The following is a 7,493-nucleotide window of genomic DNA, read 5'->3' on the forward strand; positions in this document are numbered from 1 at the left end:
TGTGCCAGTGCCTCATCACCCTCTGAGCAAGGAATTTCTTTCTAATATCTCATCTAAATCTATCCTCTTTTATGTTAAAGCTATTATCCTTTGTCCTGTCTCTACACCCCCTGATAAAGCATCCCTCTTCAGCTTTTGTAGATCCCCTTCAGGTACTGGAAAGCCACAGTGAGGTCTCCTTGGAGCCTTCTCTTCTCCAGGCTGAACAAGCTCAGCTTCTTCAGCCTTTCTTCAAAGGATAAGAATACTCAAATACTTTTGTGTCAGAAACTGGATTTTCTCCCAAAATTCCCTCCAAACAACTGTTAGCGGAGATTACTTTCATGATTCTCCCACAACTTTTAAAGAGATTCTTCAAACATACCTGCGGTAAAATGTTTTTCACAGCCTAGAAAAAAAAGGCATTGACCCACCTCTCCTCCAGTCAAGTCCTGGCATCACTGCACTGTTGGATGAAGCTGGGAAGAAGTTCTGTTTTGTGGATCAAGCCCTTCATTTCAGTTGTTGCTCTGAGAAGTGCCTGAGGAGGAAACACTTCATCTAGTGAAAAACTGAACATTTAATGTGACAGAACATGTTGTTATAAACTTTTAAAATGAAGACTTCTAAATATATTTCAGAGTTGCCATACTCATAGCAAAGATGTACCCCAAATATGGTGAAGAAAACACTGTCGCCTTGCATGACTTGATATTGCATACTGTCAACTCCTGATCCCTGGAAACGGCAACTTCCAGACAAATGACTCTTTGTTCAACTTATTTATGGAAGACTAAGTTTGTCTAACACTTACATTGTCTACCTTCATACTGCTATTTTAAGCTGCTTGCAGCGGTCTGGGATAGTTGCTGGCTGATAGGATTAGTGCCCTCAAGGGAAGATGAACAATTCCATTTTACAGCCACTTTTGGCTGAAGCAGCAGACCAGGGCATTGCTTTCTTCAGAAACAAGACTTTTAGTTTTAAATCATTTGTGGAGCCACTGGCTTGGCTCCAAGGTTTTCTTCCCTTTCTTCAATTTGTGGGAAAGAACAGATCACCAAGGGATCCCTTGGATGTTCCTACTGCAGATCCCCAAGGTTAAGTAATTAGTTCCAGCGCAAGAGTTTTCTCTCAGTACAGATGGCAACTTCACCTTTCAAAGGTCCCTTGGATGATTTGAATTGCACTACACTTAAGATAAATGTGCAATACAATGGTGAAACAGACTCAAACTGCATTTTTTTCTACTGGGTTCTCTTTATAATGTATAGACTTTCTCATCTCACTCATCCATGAAAATCTTCAGTTAGATACATCAATGCCTGGCCTGCCTTGCCTTACAGAAATATGACAGATGCTGTTTTAGTTACACATGGCAGAAATTTGGAATGGTGACAGAGAACTTTTCTATTATGCATGTATTGTGCATTGAAAATATGAAAAGTGTACAGTTTAGTATCTCATATTTCATTTGTGGTAAAGTTACACACTTTTATTGAAGAGCACTGCCCTTAGTGATGATTAAATCAATTTTAAGTTCTTGAGGACCAGATTAATTCACTGGACATTACTGAACATAAAATAGCTCCCTCTGTGTGTTGCCAAAGCATCCCTGCTCCTTCTGACATCATTTAGCAGCAAAACACTAATAAATCTAATAAAATTAGGCTATCTCTAATAAATACACACAGGAAATAAATGGTACTTGTGCAACACACACATCTCCGACTGCATTTTGGTTTCTTCTGCAAGAAGATCCTTGGGACTGACTTCCCTTCTCTGTCTGTCCTGCCTTGAATTAATTTCTGATGGCACACACAGCAGTAGACAACGTCTTTGTATATAAAGCCAGTATTAACAGACCTGCAAGCTCAGCTGGAACATCCTGCCACAGTCACAGTCATGTCATTAATAAAGATTCCTCGCAAGCCTTTCTTATGCAGTGAAACCGAAGGGGAGGTTTTGGGCAGCACAGACTCATTTGCATGTAGCTTATGCTTCATTTTAAAAGAAGAAACCAGATTCTCAGAAACTTTTCTGTAGTGGTAAATTTAAACTCCTGCTGACAGCAAAAGTAATTGCTGTATGCAGATTAAACCCAACTGTTTGGAAAGTTCAACTCCATTTCCCAGTTCCATTTTCCACAACGTAAGCATTCCTGTAGATCTACATTTTGTTGCACAGATGGTCCTTGCAAAAACCATAACAACTACTACTACTCATTGTTATATGTTTCTGGTGCCAAAACATACAGAAGGTTTATATGCCACTGCAGGCAGGTAAGACTCTGAAGTAAGCCTGTTTCTTAGGTAATAAGATCATGTTTTTATTTCATCTTCTCTTTCACAAAGGTAGCTGTTGCCCTAAATTTCACTAGATATTCAATGGACAATAAAAAGGAACTTTTTTTCTTCCAGAAGCATCAGCGCTACTACCTTGTTAATGCATTTCTCACAACCCTTCTTGGCTTCCACAACAAGCTGTCCAAAGTCACGTAAATCAAGGCCACAGCAACACCATGAGAAACTTAGCTGCTAAGACTACATTCTGAAAAGCTGAGATAGGTCATTCCCCTGCATGGGACACAGTCCGGTGTGTGCGGACGTGCATGCTGTAGCGTCAGATTTTAAAAACTGTTGTTTTAAAAGCTCAAGACAGCACATACTCAAACATACATAACCCTCATCCACGTCTGAAATCAAGATAAGTATGCAGCCCTTAATGCAGCCCTCTTGTCTACTGGGACAGAGAAGGTGTCCCAGTATATCTGACAAGTTTTCAAGAATGTGAAATGAACTTTTGTTATAGAATCATAGAATCATAGAATCATAGAATCATAGAATCATAGAATCACAGAATCATAGAATCACAGAATCATAGAATCACAGAATCACAGAATGGCCTGGGTTGAAAAGGACTTCAAAGATCATCTAGTCTCAACCCCCCTGCTGAGTGCAGGGTTGCCAACCACTAGACCAGGCTGCCCAGAGCCACGTCCAGACTGGAGGATATATGGTTGGTCATAACGAAGACTGGGAAAGGTTTAAGAGAGCACACACTGTGTTCTCGTAGCTAAGTTAGGCAAACCTCTTGTTTCTACCAAGAAAACCTCTGAGTATAAAAGCTCATTACACAGCCATTCTATCCATTAATAGTCTCACTCTGGCTGAAATTTTTTATGTGTTTATCATCAAAGAGGTGCAAAAGGTAACTGGTTGTTGTGGTGGGCTGTCCAGCTGACTGGGCAGAAGAAATGGAGAGCATCACATCAAGGTGATAGATAGCTACAACCAGCTGAAGCCATCACCTCCTTCCCCTCAGATGTGCCCACATTACTGCCAGCCACTCAGCACAATCTGCCATGCTACTCAGCATTTCCTTCCTATTCCACCAAACCAATTAACTAGTAACTGCTTTTGTTCCTCTCACATCATACATATGCTTCTACAACTATTCTGCAATGCTCACTGAGTCCCTGGGGTTTTCTTTTTTATTTTTTAAAATTTATTTTGGTTGGAAGGCTCTGTCACAGCCTGCCTGTGTAAGACCCAGCAGCACATCAGCCACATGCTCTCCATATTGTGAAAAGTGTGTGGGATGCATTTAAAGTATCCTTCCCTCCCTGGCAGATAAGTCCATTGCTCTGTACACATGGCAGGCAGCACTTATTTCAGCATGATTAAAAAAAAAGCAGCCACAGAAAACTTGGTTTTATAGATGAGTTCAGAGTGCAGGAAGAGATGTGTATGTATCCAATAGTCACAAAATTCCCCAAAGATGTCTGTGGCCTTTTATAGCTGCTTAAATCTCTAATATTGTCAGGAGCAAAGTCTTTCTTGCAACATCTTTGTTTCCATTCATATTAAATAAAATAAAAAAATCTGTAGAAACATGCTCATATAAGACAGAAGTGTGACTATCTCAGAGCCTAAATTGTCAGCTTAAAAACATCATTTCTCTCTTTTCCAGCAGAAGGCTTGGATTCTGCAAGCACTGCCAATGGGATCCTAATCTAACTAACAATTACATTCATCAGTAAGAAACTGAACAGTGAATTCTTGACCACAAAAATTCTAATTGCTCCTTCCTGGAAGATGCAACTCATTCATCAACAACAGCAGGCTGAGGTTGGGGGTGGGACCAGGAGAAAGGGTGGTATGTATAAAGAGTTGACCCACACCAATCTCTTCTGCCTTCTGTGACTCTTTCCAATCTGTTGACAGACGAAATAACTCAAAAGCATTCTCCCCTGCAATATCTGCTTATCTAATGTTTATGGATTTTCAGGATGGAAAAGGAGAGATTGAATAGATGCTCTGTTTCTTCTTGCAAGTGCTGAACTTTTGAATCCCCTGTTGAATGAAGTTACACAGATAATAAACCATCATACTCCACATAGGAATACATACATAAATCATGATGCTCCATAATTAGTAAGGGCTTTCAGAGGATTCACAAGTCTACACTTCAATTAACCAATTGTTTTTTGATACACTCCAATACTGGAGTATCAATACTGATCAATACTGGAGCAGAAATAGAGACAATAAGCTAAAACTTGCAGACCTCCTCATAAGAAGAGCAAGAATTAGAATGCAAGAAGCCCATGTCCAAGACCTACACCTCTCTACTGGACAATCCCTTAAGAATAAAAGAGGCTGTTGCAGAAGCAGACAAGCTTTAGTGGATTCAAGTTGGCCATGGTAAGCTATTGCTGGAGGGCAGCAAATCTCACACTACATCTTTCTCAAAACAAAAGTAATTTCAGTGAATAAACGCTGACATAAAAAGCAGCCAGTGAGATCTACCCCATCAGAGTAGCACACCACTCCAACTCTCTACTCAAAATGGATTTCTCAGAAATAGCAAGAAAATCCTGGAAAGCACAGATAGAGCAGGATGTATTTGTGTCTCAAAATCCATGTTTTCTCTCCTGAAATCTGTGATCACTGCTTCTTGGGCAACAGCTGCCCATCGTTAGTGGCAGAGCTGTGTGCACTCCCCAAGCTACACCATGCTCACATATTCAGTTTTGGCTACAGCCACCCAACCTCACTGAAATCTTCAGTTTTCAGCAAAAACTGTATGCTGAGCCTACTGAAATCCTTTCACTTGATGTCTCCCACTCAAAATCGCTGTCGGGGTGGAAGATATAGCATGTTCTTCAGAAAAAAGAGGCTTGTCAAAAATCATGCTTATGGGCCCTCAATTCTAGTGTGTGTACATATGTGCGTATACAAAACATTTAATAATGATTTCCAATCATTCAAACATCTCAGTTGCATACTCCAAACCTGGAAAACTCCTATATTGGTCACATTGTTTAGATAGTTTTCAAGGTTTCTAATTTAAACTATTCTCCATTGAAAATTTTGTACAATTTCTTTAGCAAAACGTGTTCAAAACAATTGTTTTTATGTTGGGTTACAAAAATACACCTGAAGATTCACTCAGAGAAGCTGTGACTACACAAGTGTATATGAGAAACACACACTCAAACCCATGGAAACGTACAGCTCTGTACAACTGAGGTGCTGAATCTCTTCACAGGTCACCAGTCAACACGAGAGGAGAATTAAATCTGACTTGCAGATACGAACCCTTTTTGTTTGTTTGTTGCATAGAAGAGAGCAGTAACATATTTTTTTCTGTTTGCCTACTGAAAACTTCTGAGTTGGAAACTGGAGAGATATTTGCCCTCACACATTTTCATAGCATCTGGAAAAATCAAGTGGCGCTAAAGCTGTTAATATCACCTACACTTCAGCTACTTACACCTTTTTTTTTCAGTGTTTGTAGGAATATAGAAACACGCTGTTCTATAAATAGTAACACATTGAACATTTAGAAATGCCAGGCTTATCTCCACAGACAGAAGGGAAATACAGGGGTTTTCATCTGAAAGGCCAAGGCATGATGAATATACAATGAAATGTATGGAGAATATTAAAGAACAATTTTTAATGATCTTATCTGACCTAACAAAAAATAATTTAGTGAATTAAAGGTCATCAAGAATCTCACTAAAAAGTGGAAGGAAAAAAACCCTTAATTCAAAATCACATCCTCACTCCAGCAGTTGGGAAAAGCAAACTGGAAACACCAAAAACTTTACTGAATGTTACCTTTATATTAAGAATTATGAAAATTGATCATTCAGTATCATTCATTTTCTTTTAAATTAGATGGAATCCCATTTCTATGTGTAAAATACAAGTAAAATCAGTATATTTACAGTTACTAGGAAAAAAAATCTACAAAATTATTAACATATCCAAAAACTGGAGACAAGTTCTGCTCTGTGCCAAATAATTTTAGAACTTAGCAGGAGACAAATTTTAAATAAAACAAAACAGAATGTCTCGCTCCAATTTACAGGAGGGAGAAGGGGTTCTTTTAATATATGTATACCCGACGGCAAGATTAAGACACAACGGGTCAAATGTTAGCCCGACCAGTTTATTACAAATCCTAGTAGCTTAGGGAGATGGGGAAGGGAAGGTGGGCGATAGAAAAGAGATAAAAAAGCAAGGAGTCTTTGTAGAAAGCAAGAGAGATAGTCACCACCAGGGGTCCAGCGTTGTTTGTAGCGCCGATGTTGATCTTCTTGGGTGGTGGGTCATCAGGGCTTGTTGTTCGGTTGCTAACCACTTTGGTTGACCAACCCCTTTGGTCAACGACCCCTTTGGTCGACGACAACCTCCAACAGCAGTACAAACTTATTTATAAGTCCAAATTGGTCGAGTCAGCTCTCTTTGGAGTGACAGTTAGTGGTTGAGTCAGCTCTCTCTGGAGTGGCAGCTTCTGGCTTTGGGATCCCAGCAGAAAACCCATCTTCCGGGCCTTGCCAGCAGATAAGAGGGAGCAGGGAGGTGCCCACCCACATCCTGTTTTTCACAGGATACGATGGTAGCATTCCCCAGTCTCACATACCAAGCTGGTGCTACTTGGTCACAGGCCAGATCTTCTGCCAGTAAACACTCCTGAGCACTCTCTTCCTGGGGCAAACAGCCCTGAAGGAAATGCTTTTGAATGTTCACATGGTTGATGTTGATTGCCACACGGCGACACCCACCATTTGTCTCCTTGGTAAGTAAGTTAGAGTCTTATCACAAAACATACCTCAGAAAGCAAGCTTTGAGCCAAAAGAAAAGAAGGGTTCAGACACAGAAGTCTTAACAAACCTGTTTGTATCAATGATAATATTTCTTTTGGAGAATTCTTACAATTTAATGTTGATGTAAATACAATCAGCATAATTCATCTTGAAAAGTAATTTTAAGTAATGCTTATATTCATGATTAAAATATTTTAAAGATTAAACCCAGTAAAACAACACTTTTCCATTAAAATTTCAATTTTGATTAATTAGTATTTCATGGTAAGGTGAAAACATGGTTCAACTAGCCTTATCTGGCCTCTATCTGGATTTCAAAATACATCTATTAAACCATCTTAGAATTCTCAGTTTCTCATGGAGTTCCTCTGTTTATCTTTCTCTTATAACTTGA

The 7,493-nt window shown here is 39.5% G+C and overlaps 1 long non-coding RNA gene across 1 annotated transcript in view; it reads right to left on the reverse strand.

The window, feature by feature from the left end:
* LOC110396912 overlaps positions 1 to 6,786 on the reverse strand; it is a 31,371-nt gene extending 24,585 nt beyond the window's left edge. Inside the window, exons 1-2 of the long non-coding RNA XR_002437355.1 lie at positions 6,547 to 6,786; positions 414 to 520 (exon numbers count right to left, since the gene is read on the reverse strand). This is a non-coding gene — a long non-coding RNA (uncharacterized LOC110396912). The remainder of the gene's footprint in view (positions 1 to 413; positions 521 to 6,546) is intronic.

Source organism: Numida meleagris, chromosome 3, assembly GCF_002078875.1.
Source record: "Numida meleagris isolate 19003 breed g44 Domestic line chromosome 3, NumMel1.0, whole genome shotgun sequence".
NCBI lineage: Eukaryota > Metazoa > Chordata > Aves > Galliformes > Numididae > Numida > Numida meleagris.